At 31.4% G+C, this 27914-nt stretch overlaps 1 protein-coding gene across 5 annotated transcripts in view; it reads left to right on the forward strand.

The window, feature by feature from the left end:
- LOC126881347 (uncharacterized) overlaps positions 1 to 27914 on the forward strand; it is a 179801-nt gene that overhangs the window by 85284 nt on the left and 66603 nt on the right. Inside the window, exon 1 of one of the 5 annotated variants that reach the window (XM_050645586.1) lies at positions 22053 to 22249. The exons of the other annotated variants lie outside the window; for them this stretch is intronic. The gene's annotated coding sequence lies outside the window, so the exon portion shown is untranslated. Of the gene's footprint in view, positions 1 to 22052; positions 22250 to 27914 lie in introns of those variants that run through there. 5 annotated transcript variants of the gene reach the window in all.

A 27914-nucleotide genomic window follows, 5' to 3' on the forward strand; every position in this document is an offset into this window, starting at 1 on the left:
AAATTTATCTAAAAATTTCAAAGTTGCCAAGGTAGGTAGATACTCTTTAAACATTGATTGATGAAATCTTAAAGAGTTTTTTGCAATACAATATCGGAAACCCCTTTGTTTTTTAATTGCTAATCAAGCGGGTGCGACACTGTAGTATAAGTGAGGACGTTTGAGTTGGCATAAATTCATTATCTCGAGAATGGGTAAATTTCAAGAGAAATCCTCAGACAGGTCGATTTCTATTTTTAAATTAGGAGTTTTTGGCATAAATATAATACTAGTGACGTCATCCATCTGAGCGTGATGACGTAATCGAGGAATTTTTTAAATGAGAGTAGGGGTTGTGTGAACTCATTTAAAAGGTTATTTAATTCTCTATTCACTAATATAAACATTAAGATAATTATTTATACAGGGTGTACAAAAAAAAAATTTTTAATAAATTAACTTTGATTAAATTTGAGAAATAGAAGAAAAATTTTTTTCGTATATCCTGTATAAATAATTATGTTAATGTTTATATTAGTGAATAGAGAATTAAATAACCTTTCAAATGATCTATCGCACAACCCCTACTCTTATTTAAAAAATCATCGATTACGTCATCACGCCCAGATGGAGGACGTCACTAGTATTATAAATATATATATATATATATATCTGTGGCTTGGTACAAGAAGTGCCTAAGTCACTTTTTTTCACTTTTGAGATTTTTGGCCTAAGTGTCTTAAAAAGCACAACGGTTTCAGTGCAAAACATGCCTAAGTCTATCTAGCCTTAAAAATCACATTTTCATCAAATCAAGAAATATCTATGTCTCAAAGTCTCGTTTAAAGTTAGTACTAGAAATGCCTATGTAGACATAGGTTTTCTGGTTAAACTGAAAATTGGTACAAGAAATGCATAAGTCGACTTAGGGATTTTGGAGATTTAAATTTTTAATTTCAGAACTACCTATGTCGTAACAATCACTTCTTGTTTAAATGTATGGTTTTTGCACCGGCAACATCGCAACGTCTGCTGAACGGTTATTTTACCAATATTTGATTTGTGCACTCTATGTCTAATTTGAAGAAAATAAAGTGGTCGATTTGATTTTAGTTTTTGCCGTTGATTTTAAGTTATTTTTGTGACTAAATTAAGTTCGGTATTAAAAATTGAAATAGACAAGAAGTGTAGGTATAAAATGTATTCACGGGGAAAAACTTTAGTGCAAATGTGTGTAAGGAATTCTGATAATGGTAAGTTGATATCAAGTACCGTTCATTTAGCCCTTGATTAGAAGTCAGTAGCCTGTTATTAAACTATATACAATACTGGCAAAGTTTTTATATTTCGTCAGACCGTTAGTCCAAATTCCAGAGAATATACACTTTATTTTATTCAAAACATAATTGCAATAAATAAATAAAGGACACATTTTTTCAATAAAGTTACACATTATATTGGTACATAAACAAATTATAAATTCAGTAGATAATTTTTATTTTATTATTATAATTTTAAACAAGTTATAAATTATTTTATTAGAAAATAATATTCACATGAAATATGACATTTTTTAAGATGATTTTTCTTAATAGATCTTCTAAGCACACATTTTTATGCGCTTGCGTCAGTATCAGCCATTTTTATAGTATTGTTTTTATTTATATTTATTTTTGTAAACAAGCATGTGAAAGTACCTATGGACCAGTGTTGCCAATCGGCGGATAATTATCCGATTTGCGTACCTTTTTGAGAGTTGTCGTATCTTCTTCGTATCTTTAAATAAATCGGATATTTGCGGATATTTTTCAGTGTATCTACTATCGACTAAAACTTTCTCATCCATATATTCCCAACACCAACAACACATTAATTTTGTTTGGTTCAGTCCAAATTTTTATAAATAGTCTATACTGGATGAATGTTAGTGACATCCAATACTTTTCATCTTTTGACAAAAGGGACATGTGCCGATTCTTTTGTTTAGAATTTAAATGCACAAGTGCATCCACTTAAGGCTATGGGTACATAATTCGCAAATATTTTACGTGTATCCCTACTTTTTCTGTCTTTACACGGCAAATTACGTGTAGTAAAATTCACACTGGTGTGGATATGTAAACATTACTAGAATGTCATTCTACTTGAAAATGTCATAATTAATTTAAAGAGATGGCTTTTGAATGTTCTTGGATAACTGTTATTTTTATAATTGCAAATTATTAATTCAGTTAATAAATGTGATAATTTTTTCACTAACATTGTTTTCAGTGATTGTAATAATTTATTTGTACAACAAAAACTAATACTCAGTCGAGAAAAGAGGAAAAGTGTTAAAGTGATTTTTTAATAATATGTTGTTATTTTGGAACGCTTACAATTTTGAACATCTCTAACAACAAAATACTTGGATCACAGGATATATCTGATGTATTCTCTGCTTGGATCTTTCACAAATAATACACAATAAATAACTTTTTATTAAGTTCACGTCTTAAATCAATTATTTATCAAATACACTATATATAAATAATATTTAATCAATTTCTCAAAATATTCCCGATGCAATGTCAAATATTTAAAATTGTCACTGATTGTCAGTGTCTGACCATAGAGGTATATATTAACATAGAGGGAGCCTACCTTCCGCGCTTCCTGACGACAAGATCTCATGGACTGGTTTGCTGCATCTCTTTCTAACACATTGTATCGAAAATCTATGATGACATTCAGTGTGAATATAGGCACGGAAGAGGAGGACAACTGTAGCAGCTTTACTATGCGTAAGACTGAAACAGCACTAATCCAAATAAAAAAGATGGTGTCGTCACTTCGCTCTGAATGACACTCTCTCTATGCTAATATATAACTCTATGTGTCTGACTGACAATATATGCTGACAATATTATATTTGGTTGAGTGCGTTGTAAGACAAAGACAGATTTGAAAAATATTACCACGGCATTGTGTTCATTTTTTTCAAATCCTGAAAAAACCAATAAATATTTTTGAAAAATTTAAACGCAGAATGAAGGACTAAATTATTACCGAGGGCCGAAAGTCCCTTAGAACAAATAAAAAGTTTATTTTGAATGAGATATTTGAATTTAAAAATCACACTAAATTTTCTCTTAGTTTTTTCACCCCTGTAACTTATTAAAATAAACATTGTAGAAGTTCTCAGGGACTTTCGGCCCTCGCTAATAACGTAATCTTTCATTCTGCGTTTAAATTTTTCCAAAATACTTATTAGTTTTCTCAGGATTTGAAAAAAATGAATCCCCATTTGAATAGCATTGCAGCCGAAAATACGTTCCGATCCTCTTAAGGCATACTAATACAATTAAAATTTCAAAAACCGTCTGCCGTCCGATGTTATTGTTTTGATGAGTATTAGTTCGATGAGTATGAGTTTATTGCCGTCCGATGAGTTTATTGCCGTCCGATGAGTTTTTAGTTTTTAGTCTTTAAACTTATGAAAGCTAATTCACGAACGATTTAGTTTTATTTTCATTTTATGTAGTGCAGTGCTTAAGTAACTCAGGACTCGATAAAAATAATGCATTTTAAAAGCATTGACCAGAAATTTTGCGCCTATGCTATTAATGTAGCTGTAGTTTATTTTGTATTGATTTATTTATTATTTATTTTTCCAGTACCTATAATAGTTCTAGATAGTTATTACGTTTTAATCAAATAATATTTAAAAGTGTTTTTTTTTTACTTAAATAATTATAATAAATTAATATAACGATCCAAATAATGAAATATTTAGATTTATTTATTTATTTAGAATTTAACACTTACGATAATACAAAATACGAATAATATAATAATAGTCAGTAATAGTATATTAAGTATGGAGAACGGTAAGGGTTTTATACCGATCGAAGACAATTGTTTGGAGGAGGAGCGGAACGACGACTACAATTATTGTCTGAGATCGGTTACCCTTAACGTTCGACATGCTTATAACGTTTTTTGCACTATTAATACCATTATAAATTATAAAATTAAACATTTTCGTCATATTGACTAGTTTCATTCATTTTATCAAGATAGATACTTTGGTTGTTAGGTAGTAACTAGGAGAATGGAGAATTGAGTTTTTATTTAGTTGTCAATAATTTTAAGTACAATTTTGATTAATATAAATTAAAATATGAGCGAAAGTGAATTTGAAGAAATTGAACGGGCTTGGGAAGAAGGGTGTTCCGCAATTATTCCCGAAAAATCCAAAATCCGTTATCAAAATACCTACCAAAGTTTTAAAAAATGGTGCGAAGGCAAGAATTTAAGAATCGAAGAAAAGACTCTATTGGCATATTTCGTTCAAAGACATTGGCATTGATATTTTCAAGTTTTCAACTTTGATCGCGTATTTGAAGAGAAAAAATGTTGGCTATAGGCCTAAGAAGTTTCAATATTAATAAATAATTCGTTAGTTTTCTTTATTCTTTCAAAAAATAAATTAAAATTAAGAGATTTTTTAACTCGACGGTAAGTGAATTACTTACCGTCGAGTTGGAGTACTTACCGTCGAGTTGGAGTACTTACCGTCGAGTTGCTAGTAAATGTCACCTACTGACGTAAAATCTGTCACGGTAAACAGTCAAAAATGATCAATCGTGCAAAAATAGTATTTACATACATGAATTAGGTAATAATCAGCTAGGATACGAGATTTTCATCTATAAACGAAAATTTTTAAACCGTGAAATAGAGAATCCAGTAGATTAAAGGGCCGGTTGTTCGAACGCTAATCAGAAATGGAATCAACTGATCATTATCAAATATTTAATTACTGTCAATGTCAACTTTGATTGGGTTGCTAAAAACATAATTGATTACAATTATGAGATTAATTGATTAATTAATCAATTATGTTAATAAGCGAGCGTTCAAGTATTACGTAACGCAGGTTGGGGGGGGGGGAGTCAAAAATCTTCAAAAATCGCGTTAAGTAATACTTGAACGCTCCCTAATTGTTACGTTAATTGATAATTAATAATTAATTAATCAATCAATTACGTTAATTATCATAATGATAATTGATTACAATCAACTGATTGGCGTACGAACAACGGATTTTGTTATTTGATGGTTGTTAAGGGGACTACAAGAATAACATTGGCAACATTGATTTTAATAACAGAATAATTTTTGACCTAGCGTACCTTTTCGTGACGAATCGGATATTTTTCGAGCGATAATCGGATATTCTAGAGAAATGCGATTGGCAACACTGCTATGGACACATAAGTAAGACTGTGGGGATGTCTGTGACATTTTAACCACCTTTTTAATTGCGTACAATTATGGGCTTAAACGGAATTATAAGAAAGTGAAGCGCCATCAACGCTATTGAATTGCCGCTATTTCAACAACGGCTGCGCACGGCCTCGTGGCATGGTGAAAAGTCAAAATTCTGTGCGTAATACATCGAAGCGCAGTTGCCAAAACTTTCGGATAACTTATATCTGCCGTAAATATCCAAATATTTTACATAAATAAATAATATTTTTGTATCTTTTTCAGAAATCAAATTAGTACTATAATTGATCTTCTCTTTTTTTATTAGGATACAATTATTATTATACAATTATTAGGCTAGATGTTTTGTGTTCATTCTAGTCATTTTTTTTGTACATAACCACTTCTCTTCTTCGCTTTGTTTATGGTTTAGTACTTATTAACAGCTGAAATTTAAAAAAAATCTACATGTTTATATTTAAACATATTGCATTAAGAACATTTTAAATCCATTACAAAAAAAATTGAGTAGGTAACTTAATCATTTTGTTCCAGACATATCCACAAATCAAGTTTCACCAGATAATACCTATGGTGAGAGTACTTCATCGACCTCCGCTGGATTACATTCACCACCATTAGAAGACATATCCACAAATCAAGTTTCACCAGATAATACCTATGGTGAGAGTACTCCATCGACCTCCGCTGGTTTACATTCACCCTCATTAGAAGACATATCCACAAATCAAGTTTCACCAGATAATACCTATGGTGAGAGTACTCCATCGACCTCCGCTGGATTAGTTACTCAAACAGACGAAGATTATGAGGACGCTGACGTACACAATAATTTGAATTTGTCTGATAGTTCAGATAATTATGAACCCTCTGAAAAGTCGTCATCTCAGTCATCTGGTGATGAGTTAGTTGAGAATCTTCCCAACACTCGCATAAAAAAAGGCAAAGGAAGAAACGCATTAACAAAAGAAGAGAAAACAAGGAAGAGGAAAAGAAATTCAAGTGGTTGGCAGCGTAATAAGCGCCGGAATGCAAGAAGCAAGGGAAACCCTTATATTTCAACGGCAAATAAGTTTATTCCTGGAAAATTTTTAAAACCTGCTTGTTCATGTAAACGGAAATGTGCAGAGATACTTCCAGATAATATTCGACTGAGAATTTTTCAACAATTTTACGCCTTAGACTTAAATTCTCAAAACCAGTTCATCGCTCAGAACTTTAGCGAAGTTGAAAAAAAAGTTGAAAGACTTCGACACAACCGACAGCCAAGCAAACGACAGTTTAGCATTTTTTATTTTTTAAATAATGAGGGACAAAAAGTTAAAGTTTGTCGTACTATGTTTTTAAATACTCTCGATATAAAGCCAGGAAAAATAAAAGTATTAGCCAAGAAGAAAAGAAACTGTACAAGTGGTATCTGCCCTGAAGACCAAAGAGGAAGGCATGGACACCAACAGAAAGTCACTGACGAAGCAATTACGATAATAGAAGACCATATTAAAAGTTTTCCTTCGTATGTAAGCCATTATTCAAGATCGCATACTGAAAAAAAATATTTGTCTCAAGATCTAAACATTTCGAAAATGTATCGGCTCTACAAAGATCATTGTACTTTCCATAATCTAACACCTGAACTAGAGTCATTTTATAGAAAAATATTCGCCGAAAAATTTAATTTGTCATTTCACCCTCCTTCTAATGATACTTGTGCAAAGTGCGATCGGTATAATTCATTAATTGATACAACTTCTGATTTACAAGAACAAGCAGTTCATAAAGAGAATTATAGCCAACATCTTGCCATGGCAGATCGAGCATACAAGATGAAAAAAGATGATAAAATCCGAAGCTGTAATTCTGAAAGTGTTGCATTTTTGTCATTCGATTTAGAAAAATGCTTAGCTACACCCCTACTTCAAAACAATATTTCATTCTATAAAAGATCATTGTGGACTTTTAACCTCACTATCTACAGCTGCATAAATAAAAATAAACATGCCGTTTGTTACGTTTGGGATGAATCAATAGGCGGTAGAGGAGGACAGGAAATAGCATCTTGTTTGAGGCACTATATCCTTTCCTTACCGACAAATATTAAAGAAATTAACATGTATAGTGACTGCTGTTCAGGACAAACAAGAAATATTTATGTGACTGTTATGTTGTCTCTTTTAGTAGAAGATTTTAACAGAAATGGAAGAGATCTTGTGATCAATCATAAATTTCTTGAACCGGGACATACTCATCAAGAAGCGGATACGATTCATGCAGCTATTGAAAAAGTCAAGAAACATACAACTGTCAAAATAGAAGTACCCAGAGACTGGGCAAACTTAATTAGAATGGTTCCGAGAAATCCTTCTATTGAAGTAATAGAAATGGAACTAAAAGATTTCCTAAACTTCTCACACATTCTAAAAAATCACTATGTGCATCGGAAAATTAACACTGACAGCGAAAATATTTCCTGGTTTCAAATAAGATGGCTACAATATCGCACGGATGCACTTTCAAAAGTTTCTTATAAAAGTTCTTTTGATTCGGATTATTTTAAGGTAATAGATTTATCAAGAAAGAAAGCAACATGTTCCACACGTTTAGCTCAACTGTCTGGCAGCAGTACTCCACGCGAAGCTACGCTAACGCCACTAACCAATCAGAGAATTCCACTATCAGATAAAAAAATTAAAGACCTCAAGGACTTAATGCCTTACATTTCTGAATCCAGCAGGTACTTTTACGAATGTATTTTTACTGGACCAGCATCAGCCCAAGCTGTAGATGATGAATATTTACCTGACGAACGCATATATGAAGATGATATGTAAACACCAGGAATTTATTTGTCCATGTTTATTTTTAAGTAGAATATGTATTACAAATAATTTGTATTAAATTGCCTATGTCAATACACAATTAATAATTTACCTAAAATTTTTATTTCAAGAAATGACTATGTCACTCAAAAATACAAAAAAAGAAGAATTTTTGTTAAATTTTTAACTACAACTTATAAACTAATTTATTATCTCAACAAAGTCACATAATCGGTGTCAAAAATATATTGAATAAACTATTTGTACAACAGCAAAATTTTGAGGGAGACAAATTCGGCCGTATTGAAAAACATCAAATTTTGACTTAGGCACTTCTTGTACCAAGCCACAGATATATATATATATATATATATATATATATATATATATCAGTGTTGCCAATCGCATTTCTCTAGAATATCCGATTATCGCTCGAAAAATATCCGATTCGTCACGAAAAGGTACGCTAGGTCAAAAATTATTCTGTTATTAAAATCAATGTTGCCAATGTTATTCTTGTAGTCCCCTTAACAACCATCAAATAACAAAATCCGTTGTTCGTACGCCAATCAGTTGATTGTAATCAATTATCATTATGATAATTAACGTAATTGATTGATTAATTAATTATTAATTATCAATTAACGTAACAATTAGGGAGCGTTCAAGTATTACTTAACGCGATTTTTGAAGATTTTTGACTCCCCCCCCCCCAACCTGCGTTACGTAATACTTGAACGCTCGCTTATTAACATAATTGATTAATTAATCAATTAATCTCATAATTGTAATCAATTATGTTTTTAGCAACCCAATCAAAGTTGACATTGACAGTAATTAAATATTTGATAATGATCAGTTGATTCCATTTCTGATTAGCGTTCGAACAACCGGCCCTTTAATCTACTGGATTCTCTATTTCACGGTTTAAAAATTTTCGTTTATAGATGAAAATCTCGTATCCTAGCTGATTATTACCTAATTCATGTATGTAAATACTATTTTTGCACGATTGATCATTTTTGACTGTTTACCGTGACAGATTTTACGTCAGTAGGTGACATTTACTAGCAACTCGACGGTAAGTACTCCAACTCGACGGTAAGTACTCCAACTCGACGGTAAGTAATTCACTTACCGTCGAGTTAAAAAATCTCTTAATTTTAATTTATTTTTTGAAAGAATAAAGAAAACTAACGAATTATTTATTAATATTGAAACTTCTTAGGCCTATAGCCAACATTTTTTCTCTTCAAATACGCGATCAAAGTTGAAAACTTGAAAATATCAATGCCAATGTCTTTGAACGAAATATGCCAATAGAGTCTTTTCTTCGATTCTTAAATTCTTGCCTTCGCACCATTTTTTAAAACTTTGGTAGGTATTTTGATAACGGATTTTGGATTTTTCGGGAATAATTGCGGAACACCCTTCTTCCCAAGCCCGTTCAATTTCTTCAAATTCACTTTCGCTCATATTTTAATTTATATTAATCAAAATTGTACTTAAAATTATTGACAACTAAATAAAAACTCAATTCTCCATTCTCCTAGTTACTACCTAACAACCAAAGTATCTATCTTGATAAAATGAATGAAACTAGTCAATATGACGAAAATGTTTAATTTTATAATTTATAATGGTATTAATAGTGCAAAAAACGTTATAAGCATGTCGAACGTTAAGGGTAACCGATCTCAGACAATAATTGTAGTCGTCGTTCCGCTCCTCCTCCAAACAATTGTCTTCGATCGGTATAAAACCCTTACCGTTCTCCATACTTAATATACTATTACTGACTATTATTATATTATTCGTATTTTGTATTATCGTAAGTGTTAAATTCTAAATAAATAAATAAATCTAAATATTTCATTATTTGGATCGTTATATTAATTTATTATAATTATTTAAGTAAAAAAAAAACACTTTTAAATATTATTTGATTAAAACGTAATAACTATCTAGAACTATTATAGGTACTGGAAAAATAAATAATAAATAAATCAATACAAAATAAACTACAGCTACATTAATAGCATAGGCGCAAAATTTCTGGTCAATGCTTTTAAAATGCATTATTTTTATCGAGTCCTGAGTTACTTAAGCACTGCACTACATAAAATGAAAATAAAACTAAATCGTTCGTGAATTAGCTTTCATAAGTTTAAAGACTAAAAACTAAAAACTCATCGGACGGCAATAAACTCATCGGACGGCAATAAACTCATACTCATCGAACTAATACTCATCAAAACAATAACATCGGACGGCAGACGGTTTTTGAAATTTTAATTGTATTAGTATGCCTTAAGAGGATCGGAACGTATTTTCGGCTGCAATGCTATTCAAATGGGGATTCATTTTTTTCAAATCCTGAGAAAACTAATAAGTATTTTGGAAAAATTTAAACGCAGAATGAAAGATTACGTTATTAGCGAGGGCCGAAAGTCCCTGAGAACTTCTACAATGTTTATTTTAATAAGTTACAGGGGTGAAAAAACTAAGAGAAAATTTAGTGTGATTTTTAAATTCAAATATCTCATTCAAAATAAACTTTTTATTTGTTCTAAGGGACTTTCGGCCCTCGGTAATAATTTAGTCCTTCATTCTGCGTTTAAATTTTTCAAAAATATTTATTGGTTTTTTCAGGATTTGAAAAAAATGAACACAATGCCGTGGTAATATTTTTCAAATCTGTCTTTGTCTTACAACGCACTCAACCAAATATAATATTGTCAGCATATATTGTCAGTCAGACACATAGAGTTATATATTAGCATAGAGAGAGTGTCATTCAGAGCGAAGTGACGACACCATCTTTTTTATTTGGATTAGTGCTGTTTCAGTCTTACGCATAGTAAAGCTGCTACAGTTGTCCTCCTCTTCCGTGCCTATATTCACACTGAATGTCATCATAGATTTTCGATACAATGTGTTAGAAAGAGATGCAGCAAACCAGTCCATGAGATCTTGTCGTCAGGAAGCGCGGAAGGTAGGCTCCCTCTATGTTAATATATACCTCTATGGTCAGACACTGACAATCAGTGACAATTTTAAATATTTGACATTGCATCGGGAATATTTTGAGAAATTGATTAAATATTATTTATATATAGTGTATTTGATAAATAATTGATTTAAGACGTGAACTTAATAAAAAGTTATTTATTGTGTATTATTTGTGAAAGATCCAAGCAGAGAATACATCAGATATATCCTGTGATCCAAGTATTTTGTTGTTAGAGATGTTCAAAATTGTAAGCGTTCCAAAATAACAACATATTATTAAAAAATCACTTTAACACTTTTCCTCTTTTCTCGACTGAGTATTAGTTTTTGTTGTACAAATAAATTATTACAATCACTGAAAACAATGTTAGTGAAAAAATTATCACATTTATTAACTGAATTAATAATTTGCAATTATAAAAATAACAGTTATCCAAGAACATTCAAAAGCCATCTCTTTAAATTAATTATGACATTTTCAAGTAGAATGACATTCTAGTAATGTTTACATATCCACACCAGTGTGAATTTTACTACACGTAATTTGCCGTGTAAAGACAGAAAAAGTAGGGATACACGTAAAATATTTGCGAATTATGTACCCATAGCCTTAAGTGGATGCACTTGTGCATTTAAATTCTAAACAAAAGAATCGGCACATGTCCCTTTTGTCAAAAGATGAAAAGTATTGGATGTCACTAACATTCATCCAGTATAGACTATTTATAAAAATTTGGACTGAACCAAACAAAATTAATGTGTTGTTGGTGTTGGGAATATATGGATGAGAAAGTTTTAGTCGATAGTAGATACACTGAAAAATATCCGCAAATATCCGATTTATTTAAAGATACGAAGAAGATACGACAACTCTCAAAAAGGTACGCAAATCGGATAATTATCCGCCGATTGGCAACACTGATATATATATATATATATATATATATATATATATATATGATTATTAATATGTTGTGACTGTTAAATTATATAAATTTGTTAATTTTTGGGGAATTCAGTCAATATTTGGCGGGCTAATTAGTAAAACACTTTGAACTGTTGTCGAGCTTTCGAAAAATTTATTTTCTTTTTCAAGACAATCTAAAAATGAAGATATATAAATTTAGATAACATTAAAAAAAAAAGAACTTACTGCTCGTGGTTACAAAATCATTGTAAAACTTAAAAACATGAAGAAATTCTTAAAAAATATAAAAGTAAACGTAATAATTTTGAAATATGTCAAAACTAAATCACTCAAAAAAGATGTCGTTTGACTACTCTATTAATTCAAAAGGATGGGAAAGAAATTAACGAATAAAAAACAATGTATAAAAACGATAAAATTGTTACTTTATTACCTATTAATTTTTTATTATATATTTCTAATTTTATTTAATATGACAAAATGTGATGATACTTAAATTATTAATGTCAGATCTTAAATTATTAATATGTCAAAAAGTCCTAATTCAAAAATAAAAATCGACCTGTCTGAGGATTTCTCTTGAAATTTGCCCATTCTCGAGATAATGAATTTATACAAACTCAAACGTCCTCACTTATACTACAGTGTCGCGCCCGCTTGATTAGCAATTAAAAAAACAAAGGGGTTTTCGATATTTTATTGCAAAAAACTCCAGTATTTCATCAATCAATGTTTAAAGAATATCTACGTACCTTGGCAACATTGAAATTTTTAGATAAATGTCCGATTTAGGGTTAAAAATGGCCGATATCGCAATTTTCAAAATTTTCAATCGCTTATATAACAAAAACTATTAACTTAAGAGAAAAATCACCGAAGACCTTTTCTGTTTGGAATGATTCAAAAAACCTAAAAAAAAATTGTTCGATGCAAAAAAAATAATTTTAGGAAAAACCCCTAATCTTTCCCTTCGCCTGGCAAGGTGTTATGCTCTTCAGAATCGCCTGTCATTGTACACATTTCTTCTAAATGACTTACTCAAACACATACTTAAATTTAAACCTTACAGGAGAAAGTTTATTTTACCCCTAAACTATGCACTTTTCGATTCAACTGGTAGATACACGTGCACGGCTGATGCCTGCCAGGTCATGGTTTTTAGCCTTGGTGTGCTATGAATTATCACTAGACAAATTTCTAGCCTTACAGGACGACCGTTAGTCGGAGGGTTCACTAGCTCTTAGACTAGAAGATTTTTAAGGAAATTTAAAAATGCGCTCTATAATTTTATCTTACTTTTTTCAAAAATCCTTCATTTTAAACCAGTCCAATTTTTTTAACATAGAAATAACACTATAATAAAAAGTATTTTAGAAGAAAAACGATGTATTTAAATTCTGATGGATGAGAGGTTAAAAAATATACTTCTCATTTCTTCTTAAAATACATTAGTCATCAATTTTTTTGCAGCATATCTCGCTTAGTTTGAATGTAATCGACATTTAATACTGCTCATTTTAAAGGTCTTTTCAAGCACTACCAAAGTTATTAGTACCATTATACACCGAAAATCAACCGTTTCTCTGTTATTTCAAGTTAAATACACCGATTTGAGCATGCGTCAAAAAACAAACTCTTCTCACCTACCATACCCCTTTTTGTATTATAACTAGATTTACGAAGGAATGAATCACTTTGTTTTTTCATAAGCTACAAAAATATTTTATATAGTTTTTTTGTTAGATGCATAGTTTTTAAGTTATTCGCAAAAATCCGTCCGGAAGGGTATCATTTTTGATTTGACAATAAAAAAACTGCAACTCTTCGTCACTGGAATACATTTCTATTCTACAATTTTTTGACCTTTGACATTCAAAAATTCAAACTTCTTTTAAACCACAAAACGGTCAAAACTTTTTTTGTAATTTATTGCTCACATGTCATCACCATGACAACGCGAATGTTAAGGATATTTGATTATATGAAAAAGTGCCAAAAAAACAGTGCGAAAAAGTAAATCCCATTTAAAATACTTTGTTGCTTCACGCACACTTTAAACCCTTCACGTACTGCTATAGTAGTTCCATTTTATCTTATGGGGCACGATTCATTTTCAACCAAATTAAATCAAAAGATAAAGTGAAACGTACGCCGATGTGTGTAGTATATAGTATATAGTATACAAAATGTATATACACATCGACGTTCGTTTCACTTTATGTTTTTTTATGAAAATGCATCGTGACGCATGGGAAAAGTTAGAGTGGACGAACAATATCTATGACAGTTTTCACAAACCAAAAACTTATACATAATATGAGATAGAGTAGTAGTCGGAGAGATAGAAGCGGAATTTGTGCGTGATAAGTAATATGGAAAAACTATACGGGGATGTGTTGAATTAGTTGTGTACGTGACTTTTCCCAACGGCCGGAAACCAGAGTGGGGGACGAGGGTAGTTATAAGGGGTCAAAGTCGCGGTTTTTATTATTTTTTTTGTGACGCTCATGATCGAGATATTGTACCAAAATTTGGGAATAAGTAGGTCATGACGTAACTAAGTAAAATCTCTAGGTGCGGAACGCTGGGTGGCCGACAAAGGGGCGGAGGTAGGGGTGAATATAAAAAATATAAAGGGTTTTTTGCGACGTTCGTGATTGAGATAGTGCACCAAAATTTGGGAATAAATAGATCATGACATAACTAAGTAAAATCCCCGGAGCCTGAAACCAGAGTGGGGGACGAGGGTAGTTATAAGGGGTCAAAGTCTCGGTTTTTATTATTTTTTTGTGACGCTCATGATCGAGATAGTGCACCAAAATTTGGGAATAAGTAGGTCATGACGTAACTAAGTAAAATCTCCAGGGGTGGAATGCTGTGTTGCCGACAAAGGAGTGGGGCTCGGGTGAATATAAAAAATATAAGGGGTTTTTTGTGACGTTCGTGATTGAGATAGTGAATCAAAATTTGGGAGTAAGTAGATTATGACGTAACTAAGCAAAATCTCTAGGGGCGGAAACCAGTGTAGGGGATGAACGTAGGGGTCAAAGTCGCAGTTTGTATTATTTTTTTGTGACGCAGCACAACATTTGTCCCCCACGCAGCGTTCCGCCCCTGGAGATTTTACTTAATAATGTCATGATCTACTTATTCCCAAATTTTGGTGCACTATCTCGATCACGAGCGACAAGAAAACCCCTTATATTTTTATACTCAACCCTGCCTACCACCCCTTTGTACCCCAAGCAGCGTTCCGCCCCTGGGGATTTTATTTAGTTACGTCATGACCTACTTACACCTAAAAATTTTGGTGCACTATCTCCATCATGAGCGTCACAAAAAAAAAAATAATAAAAACCGCGACTTTTACCCCTTATAACTACCCTCGTCCCACACTCTGGTTTCCGCCTCTGGGGATTTTACTTTGCTATGGCATGGTCTACTTATTCACAAATTTTGGTGCACTATCTCAATCACGAACGTCGCAAAAAAACCCTTATATTTTTTATATTCACCCCTGCCCCACCCCTTTGTCGGCCACGCAGCGTTCCACCCCTGGAGATTTTACTTAGTTACGACATGACCTACTTATTCAAAAATTTTGGTGCACTATCTCGATCATGAGCGTCACAAAAAAAATAAAAACCGCGACTTTGACCCCTTATAACTACCCTCGTCCCCCACTCTGGTTTCCGGCTCTGGGCCTTTTACTTAGTTACGTCATGACCGACTTACTCCCAAATTTTGGTGCACTATCTCGATCATGAGCGCCACAAAAAAAAATAAAAAAAAAACCGCGACTTTGACCCCTTATATTTACCCTCGTCCCCCACTCTGGTTTCCGGCCGTTGGGGAAAGTCATGTATTGTCGAAGCGAAGATCGGTGGAATATGCGCATTTTATCAATGAAATTCGATATTTTTAAGATATTCCAGAAGCCGATACAGATAAAATGTTTTAACGACCTATTAATCATTCAGAATTACACGACGGATATTAGTACAGTTAAAATAATTAAGACGATAACCGGACAACATTGATTTAATGAGTAAAATTTAGTTTTTTTTTGCTTTAATGACAAAAAAGCAAGCCCATTAGCATTACCCAATTAAAAATTATTTTGCACATCATATTTGAAACATTATTGGGTTGAAAAATCTCATTTTTATTGACAAAAAAATTATATTAATTTGTTTGGACTAAATTACAGTTGTGCTTATCTTAAAAAGATTATGTTACTATCAACATTCGCACAGTGTTGCCAAACTGAATTTTGTTATTTTGTGTGTAAATTTTTTCCACGGATCTCCGAGGGTACTATACACAACTAATTCAACATATCCCCGTATAGTTTTTCCATATTACTTATCACGCACAAAATCCGCTCCCAGCTCTTAGACTGTAGATAAATAAGTATTTTTCCGATATACATACTCGTTTTGTTTTAAAAATTTAACAATATTAAGTTGTTGTTGTGTAAGAGATTACCTGAAACTTAATAAAATAAATAAATATGTTTTTTTAATCTAGGTTGCATTATTGTATTGTTTAAACAAGAAATGAATTTGTTATAAATATTTTTATAATAAAAAATATAAAATATTTTAAAAAACACTCCTATTGTGTACATTAGTCTAGGGGCCAGTTAGGTCACCGTGGCCTTTTCAATTCTGATGGGTTCGCCCAATTTTTTAATATACATATTTTGGCTTGCCGAAATTACGAATTTTAAAAATGGATTTAGATGTGAGTGGTAAAACAATTGTTATAAACAATTTAATTGTTTATAAGGCTCTATCCCCTAAAATAAATAAAACAAGAAATTTTTTTTTAAATAAAATTTTTTTCGTGAAAAAAAAATATAGAAAATGGCGCTTATTTTCTTCATGTGTTATCTCCTCTAAGAAGGTTGGCAACCATAATCGCAATTCGCACTTTCGATATCGCTGCTCTAAAGAGCTCAGCAGAAGTGCAGCTAAACCAAGTTCTTAAATTGTTTAACCAGGGGATGAGTCTTCTTCTACGACTCTTTCTACCATTAATTGCAACAAGTTATAATGCTCGTCCCTCATGACATGTCTTAGATATTGCAGTTTTCTAACTTTAATTGTATTTATAACCTCTTTATCTTTTCCCATTCCTCTCTATACCTTGATATTTGTGACTCTATCCACCCAACTTATTTTTAACATCCTTGTGTAGTCAGTAGTCCATCAACTCGAAGGCTTCTAATCTGTCCGAAACATCTTTCTTTAATGTCCAAGCCTCCAACGCATAAAATAATACTGAGAACACATAGCATCTCAGAACTTATATCTTTAAAAAAATTGTAATGTCTCTGCTACAGAATGCTTTTTTTCAGTTTGTTGGATGCATTTCTTACCTGTCCTATTCTTGCTTTAATCTCTTCTGTGTATTCATTATTTTCATTTAAAATTTTACCCAGATATTTATTCTTTTCAACTTTTTAATTTGTTTTCCATATATTGGTATGCTTTCTTGGCGCTGTTAATTTGGCTTTTGTAATTACTATAAATTGTGTCTTTTTTGTATTTAGGGACAGTTTGTTTTCTTTGCTGACTTCTACCACCCTATGGTGGTACCAAATGGCGTAGATATACTTTACTTACTTTACTTAATCAGTAGACCCATTTGTACCTTTCGGTGTTGGGCCATTTATAATACAATTCATTAAATTACAATATTTTACAATCTTCTGAATTGTCCTAGCTCTTAACGAACTTTCTCCATTCCTTCCTATTGGATGCTATCTGTGTTGCTTCCTGCCAAGTCTTACCCTTACTCTGCAGTATCTGCGAAATGTCACTGTTCCATTCTTTAACGGGTCTTCCTCTTCTATTCTTACCTATTGGTTTGGCGTCCCACACTCTTTTCACTTGTCTATTATTGTCCATCCGGGTTAGATGTCCGAACCATGAAAATTTTTTCTCCTTGATTGAGTCGAGTATCGGTTTGATTTTGAGTCTTTCTCTTATTTCTTCATTTCTGATTCTATCAGTTCTTTTTACTCCGATCGTTCTTCTGAGGTATTTCATCTCTGCTGCCTGTATTCTGCTCTGATGTCTTTTGTTTAATATCCAATTTTCTGCTCCATATGTCACCGTAGGTCTATATATTGTTTTGTATATTGTCATCTTGGTCTTTGTTGATATTTCTTTGTTATTAAGGAATCCTCTATTTAGTGCTTGGAATAGTTTTCCTGTGTTTTCCATTCTGTTGTTAAGATCGTCCTCTACGTCTCTTTTGTTGTTGATTACTGTTCCTAAGTATTTGTATGAATTTGTCTGTATTATTTGATGTTGGTCTATCATTACTTCTATTTGATCTTCCATCTCTTGTTTCCTTGATATTTTCATTATCTGAGTCTTCTCTTTGTTTACGTTTAAGTTGTATTTGGCTTCTAGGTTCCATTTCTCTAAGTTGTATTTCAGTTTTTCTGCTGTTTCCGCAATTAATACTATGTCGTCTGCAAATATACACATCTCAGCCTTTCAATGTTCCAACCGATGCAGTATTTCTTGAAAGTTTTCTTACATTCTTTCACTATCTCATCTATTACGTTTATGAATAGCACTAGGCTGAGACTTCCCCTTGTCTAACTCCTTGAGTTGTTTCAAATGGTTCTGACTGTATATTTAACATTCTTACTGTATTTGTTGTTTTCATGTATATACTCTTTATTGCTTCTATCAGTTCTTCACTTACTTCCTTCTTCTTTAGGCTTTCCCATATATCTTTTCTTTTTACTGAGTCGAAGGCTTTTTCCATGTCTATAAAGCTCAGATATATTTCTCTATTTTTCTTTAATGCTTTTTCTATTACTTGTTGCATGGTGATATGGTCTTGTGTGTTGTGTCCTTGTTGAATCCACTTTGTACGTCCTCTAATTTATGTTCTATTTCTTTTCGGATTTTCCTTTCTATTATGGTTTCGTATACTTTTGCTGCTACACATAGTAGTGATATACCTCTATAGTTCTTACAGTATCTTGTGTTTCCTTTCTTGTATATAGGTATAATAAATTTGTCTATTCTCTGGGTATTACTTTTCTCTTCCATATTAGGTTATATTATGTATAACAATTTTTCTTTTGCTTTTACTGCTATATATTTCATCATTTCTGGTGCTTCTTCATCGCTTCCTGGTGCTTTTCCAAGCTTTATCTTTCTTATTGCTTCTTCTAGTTCTTCTTTTTCTATAGTTTCTGGATTTTCCGTGTTTCTCATGGATACTCTCTTGATGTGGCTTTCCTTCTCCATTGTATTCGCTTGATTTCCATTCAGTATCAGCTGGAAATGTTCCCTCCATCTTTCCATTATTGTTTTATCGTCATTTATTATTGTTCCTTCCTTGTTCATTATTTGTTTCAGTTTCGTTTCTTTGTTGCTTCTTAGGTTTTTCAGTGTTCTATAAAATAATTTTACGTTTTCTGTGCTGTTTTCTTCCATTTTTTCTCCGAATTTTTCCCAACCTTTCTTTTTCTCTTTCTTAACTATCTCTTTAACTTTCGTTCTTTTTCTCTTATAATTTTCATATGGCGTAGATATACTAAACTTTAATCCATTAATTACTCGAGATAACTTTAGATTGTAAAATTAGTGCAAAATGGTTACAAAATAAGTATTTTTCAAAGCTTTTTCGATTGTAACTCGGCTTCTACAAATGCAAATGAGCTTTGTAAAACTCATGTGCATACATAAAAGCCGGGGTACGATTTCAGTGTATTTTGCTACCATTTTGCAATAATTTTACAATATATCAAGTTATAATTATTGGATTCAAGCCTATAGTACATTCTTTCACGGATTTTGCTGTAAATTTTAAAGAACCGCTTGGATTGACATGAAATGTGGCATACGCATAGCTAACATGTCAAAGAAAAAAAGTGATATGGTGCCAATGCGTGCTTTTGCCCTGGGGGTGACTTTCACCCCATCTCGGGGGTAAAAAATATATGTCCAAGATAAGTCTCGAAATTGATAAACTGACTAATTTTAAGCAACTTTTGTTCTATGGAGTTTTTGCATCAAATCAATACTTTTTGAGTTATTTGCAAGTGAACATGTTCATTTTTCAACAAAATAACCACGTTTTTAAACGATTTTTCACAAATAACTCAAAACGTAAGCATTTTGTCGAAACAAATATTCTTAGCAAAACTATAGCCTATAAAAAAGTGAGAAAAGCGGTGTATATATTAGGTCTCTATACCTAGCAAAAGCAGAGTTATAGCTAATGAAAAATAGGTTCATATTCGAAAAATTCCAAATAGAATAATTGAATGTGAAATATCCAAATAATGAAGCATTCTTGGGGAAAACACATTATAACTTTTTTAAAGTGGTTAAAAAAAAGCTTTATTTCTGTTTTGATAAAAACAATTTCTAGCATCAAATGTAAGCAAGTTACGCTCAAAATATAGTTGATCTTTTGTTTTGGCAAAAAAAATCAGGAAGATCACCCTCCAATTAGCAACTTAAATGAAATTAATCGTTACCGCCTTACAAGTTACTTTACTTATGTTGTGTTTATATGGTCTGTAAGCTTAATCGATTTAAAGTGCTTATTTTTGAAAAAAATGGGTTTTAAAGTAAAATTTTTAAAAATTTTAATTTTGAAAAAAATGTTTTTTTCAAAATAACTTAAAAATTGTTAGAGATACCAAAAATCTTAAACACCAAAAAACTCGGCTTTACTTTTCTGAATATTTCGTATTTTTTTGGTTTTCTGTAAGATAAAAATTGGTTAAGATTCGGTGTTTCTATATTTGCATACACTCGTGATGAGTGACTCGTTAAATCTCTTTTAACTACAGCTCTTTCAAAAATAAGGACTTTGAGCTGATGAAACTTACAGATCATATGACCAATACATACGCGAGTAAAAAACTTGTGAAGTTGTAACAATTAAGTTCATATGAAATGCTAATTAGGGGGTCATTTTCCCGATTTCTTACCAAAAAAAGGGACCTACTTTATTTTGAGCGTAACTTGTTTACTTTTGATGCTAAAAAAATTTTTTTAAAAACAAAAATAAGCATTTTTTTATACACTTTAAAAAATTCAGAATGAGTTTTCCCTAAAAAAGTGCTTCGTTTTTTGGTTATGGCTCGTTAAAATATTCGATTTGGAATTTGACCAATATGAACCTATTTTTCATTAGCTATAACTCTGCTTCGACTACGCACAGTGACCTAATATGTACACCATGTTTTTCACTTTTTTACGCGCTATATTTTTGATAGGATATTTTTTTCAACCAAATACTTACTTTTTGAGTTATTTGCGAAAAACCGTCTGAAAACGTGGTTATTTTGTAGAAAAATTAACATATTCACTCGCAAATAACTCGAAACGTATTAACTTGGTGAAAAAACTTTATAGAACAAAAGTTGCTTAGAATTAGTCATTTTATCCATTTCCGGACTTATTTCGAACATATATTTTTTACCTCCAAAAGGGGGTGAAACTCCCTTAGAGCAAAAGCACAAATCGGCACAATATCACTTTTTTCTTTGACTTGTTAGCTATGTGTATGCCAAATTTTATGTCATTCCAAGCGGTTCTTTAAAATTTAGAGGTTTTGCAGTATTTTACCTTTAAAGAACGTACTACTAGTAAAAGACATTTTCTTTGTATTTTTTTTTCAATGAACAAATTTTATTTGAAAAAAAATTTCTGTTTTAGTACGAGCTTGAACATTGTAAACAATTAAATTGTCTATAACAATTATTTGACCACTCATATAGAAATCCACCCTTAAAATTCGAAACCAGCAGCCATAAATACAAAAAAAAAGAATGTGTATGTACTTTGTACGCACGTAAGAAGTTATACTTATAACAGAATTAAACACACACAAACACATTGAAAAATGCCACAAATGATTTCTGAACAATAATTGTTGGAAAAATTTTAATTAAATACGTATTCTCTTAAAACATAATTATATAATAATATAGTTACAATCATAAAATGCATAAAAAATAAAGTTTGTATTGGGGATTGAACCCACGTACATTGTGTTCAATTTCCAGCACCTTTAGATATCGGCTACCGGGACATATGCATCTTACTGGAAGATAGAGCAACTGAACAACTTGACAGTTCCGAATTTAACCACATTAGTTTGATGTGTACGGAATTCAAATATTACAACACAACAAAACAGAGCAAGAAAACAATATTAGATGAATATTTTTAGAAATTTTGTTGGTTAGGTAGGTTTATTTTACATACATACTATACTACATTCGCTCTCGCGAGATTTTTTTTGAGACATTCGGAATAGGAAACCTACAACACACAAATTCCTACCTCACACTATTAACTGCTAAAATCAACTCAAATCAACTTAATCTTTCATTAAAAAAAGAAGAATTATTAGAAATAGTGGGAGTGTCTACTAATCTCATAAAATTTTGGGAAGTTTATTTCTACAAAATATTTTTATTTTGTACAATAAATAATTTTCTCATTTGCTATCAATACATTATAATGGTTTAAATAAATAAATATTGATTGGCGTAAGGTTTATGTTATTTTTATGTCTGTTTACTATTAATAATATTAGATATGAGCAGGTGCGTTGGTTTTGTAGTAATTTCCAGTCACTTCTGACAACTGAATTTTTCAAAAAAGAAATTACTAACGTCAGTGTCAAAAAAAATCTCGCGAGAGCGAATGTAGTATAGGTAGGTTTATTTTACATTTTACAAATAGGTTATGTAATTTGGTTATATATTTAGTAACTTTTAAGGCTACACTGTTTATTTTGACATTCTGTCAACCTAAATTTCAAACTAAACAATTTTTAAGAAACCTATAGGAACCTTTTACCAATTTCACGCTTCACAGATAACATTATTCTGGTGGATAACTTTAATTATACAACATAGGGATTAAAGAAACTATTTTCTATTTTTATTTCTTTTGTAACTTGTTTCCTTTTGTAAATGTATTATAGGTAATACTTGCATTAGGTATTAATTGATTTTTTTATATTATAATTATACATATATAATTACATATTATAATACATATTATATAATTACATATTATAGTACATATTATAATTTTCTCAATAATCTAACTTTTTAATCTAATATCTGATAACTCTACTCAAAAAATCACATTTAATTTATAAAAACAACATAACCTAAAATTTATGGTAGGTCAAAGTTTCTGTCTATTTCATGTCAGTTTATGCAATTACTTGCACCCTGTAATCATTTTATTGCAGAAAGCTAATTGCAACTTATTGCAGAAGTTCTTGCTGCAAGAACTTGTGCAATAAATTTCGCAATTACTTGCATCGTGTATAGTGGCTATGTTTAAATGTCATAACAAAATTTGATCAACTATTTTTAAAACACTTACCAGTAATAAAAGACTCAAGTACTGGACTCTCCGATTCTTTAGTTTTGAATAAGTGAGATCGTAGATCGTCCCGGTTGATTGATGTTATCCACAGTTATAACTGCCAAAGGCAGTATAACTATTAACTAACTTTCGTTTGTTGTTTCTCTTCCCACAAATTTTAAAACGCAACAACCATACATAACCAAACCACAGCTGTGCCACAGCTGCCATATTGGATAATTTTTGACATGTCATTTGAACATCCAATCAGAACAAAGTTATAATGCGGCTGCGCCCAGATTGAAGGTTTTAATCATATTAAAATTCACCCTCATATCGCGCCTAAAGAAGTATAACTTCAAAAAACTTGGATGGGCCATCAGGAGCCAAAAATACATAAAAAACTTCCCATCAAATTTAAAAACACCACGCTGACCCCTAGCTGGCTCCTAGACTATTTAAAAATATGCATTAATTGAAATCTTAAAGAATGGATGTAGTGCGGCCGATATGTGACACAATTGCACATTTAATGATACAAGCATATAATTTGGAAAGCATATACTACACATATAAAGGTTCAAATTTAGATATGAGGTCATCTCAGATTTTGTCTTTTACAAAAATGGCGGATATTCAAAATGACGACTATATATATGTGTTTAATAGTACCATAACTCTTGAACGAAAAGTCCGATTTCAACTAAATTTGGTATATAGGTTCTTTTTTTGATTTACAAGATGGACGTGGTGAACCAGAATAATCGGTTTACCAGAAGTTGTGTTTTTACTGGTTGTTTATGTAAAAATATGTGTTTTTTTTTTCAATTTTTTCCCTCTGTATATATTAATTTTTCAAAAAGGTAATACCGCAATTGAAAATAGCGTAAAAATATTTTGTAGAAAATATTTTGAACTTTTTAGTTATGTTAATTACCATTTATTAAATGCATAACGTATCTTCACATGTACCTATGTGTGGCAGATTCGTGCAAATATTATAAGAATTATTGTGAATTTAATGGTAGAATCATATAATTTGGACCACATATACTAAACATAATCAAGGTTCAAATTTAGATATAAGGCCATCTTAGATTTTACCTTTTACAAAAATGGCGGGCATTCAAAATGGCGACTATACATATGTAACTAATAGCACGATAACTTTTGAACGAAAAGTCTGATTTTAACCAAATTTGGTATATAGGTTATTCTTTTGATGTGTAAGACCAAGGTCTTGAACTGAAAGAATCGATTTACCAGAAGTTGTGTTTTTCCTAATTTTTATGTAAAAACATGTTGTTTTTTACCAATTCTTTCACCCTGTATATAATTTTTCAAAAAGGTAATACCGGCGTTGAAAAGAGCGTAAAAATATATTTTAGCAAATATGTTGAACTCTTTAGTTATGTTAATTACCAATTAATAAATACATAACGTATCTTCACATGTACCTATGAACCTATGTGCGGCAGATTCGTGCAAATATGTAATATAAGAATTATTGTGCACTTAATGCTAAAAGCATATAATTTGGACCACACACACTACACATACAAAGATTAAAATTTTGATATGAGGCCATCTCAGATTTTGTCTTTTACAAAAATGGCGGGCATTCAAAATTAATCTGCCGCACATAGCTACATGTGAAGATACTTTATGCATTTATTAAAAGGTAATTAACATAACTAAAAAGTTCAAAATCTTTCGAAAAAAATATTTTTACACTCTTTTCAATGGCGGTATTACCTTTTTGAAAAATTAATATATGCAGGGTGGAAGAATTAAAAAAAACAACATATTTTTACATACAAAAAAAAAACAGTAAAAACACAACTTCTGTTAAACCGATTCTTCCGGTTCAAAACCTAAATCTTATTCATCAAAAAAAGAACTTTGGTGCCAAATTTGGCTGAAATCGGACTTTTCGTTCAAAAGTGATCGTGCTATTAGTCACATATCTACAGCCGCCATTTTGAATGCTCGCCATTTTTGTAAAAGGCAAAATCTGAGATGGCCTCATATCTAAATTTGCACTTTTGTATGTGTAGTATAGGTATATGTGGTCCAAATTATATGCTTCTACCATTAAATGCACAATAATTCTTATAATATTTGCACGAACCTACCACACATAGGTAAATGTGAAGATACGTTGTGCAGTTATTAAGTGGTAATTAAAATAACTAAAAAGTTGAAAATATTTCCTAAAACATATTCTTATGCTCTTTTCAATGGTGGTATTACCATTTTGAAAAATTACTATATACATGGTGAAAAAATTGAAAATAAATTATTTTCAGAATATAAAATAGTTTTACATAAGAAACCAGATAAAACATGACTTCTGGTAAACCGATTCTTCCAGTTCACGATATCGATCTTGTAAATCACAAAAAGAACCTATGTAGCAAATTTGGTTGAGATCGGACTTTTCATTCAAAAGATATCGTGCTATTAGTCAAATATGTATAGTCGACCATTTTGAATGACCGCCATTTTTGTGAAAGGCAAAATCTGAGATGGCCTCATATCTAATTTTGTACCTTTATATGTGCTGTATATGTGGACCAAATTATATGCTTGTATCATTAAATGTGCAATTCTTATAATATTTGCACGAATCTGCCGCACTAATGGGGACTTTTTTAATCCATTTAAGCCTATAACGGTGTAGTATATTTCAACTCTCTTGACTACACCTGAAAACACCATTACATCGATGTTTTATTGGCCCACTGTTTTGTATACGTAAACCAGAAATTTTATAATCTTCTAAACAGGTAATTGTTTACCTTAGTTATTATCTTCAATGATCTTCAAATATCAGGGAAATATTTAATTTTCTTTAATTAGGTGGATTACTCATAAATAATTCACTCGATGTGTCTCATCTTAATTTATTATCATCCTTTTTATCCCTCTCATCAGGGTAAATTTTCCTAATTACATTTCTTACATATCATTCATCCCCATCTGTCTCTATTCTAGATTGCATGTACCGCATGAACGAAGCTCGATTTAGTAATTTTTCCACTCTAGGTATGTACCTAGTGATCGCCCGCGATTTTTTTTTTATCATTTTCCCTCCGGTTTCCCTTGGACTACTAGTCTTTCCATATTACCAACACAATATGTCATGTTATATCGAAAGAATTCTTACTCTCAGATGTAGGTATTTGTTCTTTTGGCTATCCCAGATATTTAGAATTCTTCTCTAACAGCACATTACAAATTCAGTATTCTTTTCCTACCTGCTGTCCCGTTAGTACAAAATTGATCTTTAGTATTTTTCATTAGGTATTAGGTATGTGTGCGTTTTTTCATATTTTCGTGAGGTTGAAAATATTGGTTCTACCGCCACCTATTCGCGGTGTGCAAGTACTTGGAAGGGATACGTGAAACGATCGTGCGCGAATGGCGGAGAAATATTGCAATTTTCTTAAATAATTCATATTGTCAATTGAAATTGTCAAATTGACGTACATTTCATATCTACTGTCATTGGAGAAGAAAAATTATATGTTGCTCCACAATATTGATATGATATGCAATTATTATATAAAGGTAAATTTAATTAATAATTCTATTTTGCTTGCAGTACTGCATTTTAATAACTAATTTTATTTACTACATACAATTGTTTACGTTTTAATAACATAACCTGAATCTTATTTTTTCTTATTATTTTTTTGGGCTATGGACAATTATCCAGTAACCAGGACTAATATAATTGGCCAATATAATTAAAAGTGCGAATAAAGTTGCAGAGCGTAGAAATAGGTGTCGCTTTGCCGAACTTGCACGGTCCCAATACCGCTAATCAAAACTACCTTTGTTTTTGACGGTGCTTTCTAAAAAATAAAACTGTCAATCACTTCATATGAAGCAATATTCTAAATCTCTGTTATGTTATTTTTAATTCTATCGACATTCATTACTTTTCTATTATTTTTATATTAAGGCGTATTTGTATGGCGTAATGTTTGGTTTCGTATCCTATCCAACTTGGTTTCTATGCATTTTGGATTTATCCTAGTTGCGCGTGACATTACAACCCTGACAGAAATGGTAGACTAAGAGCCGCTATAGGTGAAATTCCTTAATCATTTTAGGCACGATGGGACCCTATAACTTAAATAGTAGAACCTAAAAGAAAACGTTTGAACACTGTGCCGTCACTTTTCAGTGGCACATGCGTCGACAGTGGCGCATCAAACTTTCCACTTATGGACGGGATAAATAAATTAAAAGTTAACAGAACTTACTAACAGAATTAAATTTTTTATTTTTTTAAGTTCTATGTGATTAACACATAGGATTCATCGTGATTTTAACCCACCACCCCCTTCCCCCTGCCCCACCATCAAAAACTTCATTTTTCGTTTTTATTTTTTTTGGTGGGATGCAATCAATTTTAAAAATTCACACGCATAGTTGAAGCTTTTATAAAACATGCCTATTTTTTATAGACTCATAGGTAGAGTGTACATAACCTCAAACAATTAAAAGAAATTT

This window comes from Diabrotica virgifera, chromosome 3 (assembly GCF_917563875.1).
Source record: "Diabrotica virgifera virgifera chromosome 3, PGI_DIABVI_V3a".
In the NCBI taxonomy this organism is placed as follows: Eukaryota; Metazoa; Arthropoda; class Insecta; order Coleoptera; family Chrysomelidae; genus Diabrotica; species Diabrotica virgifera.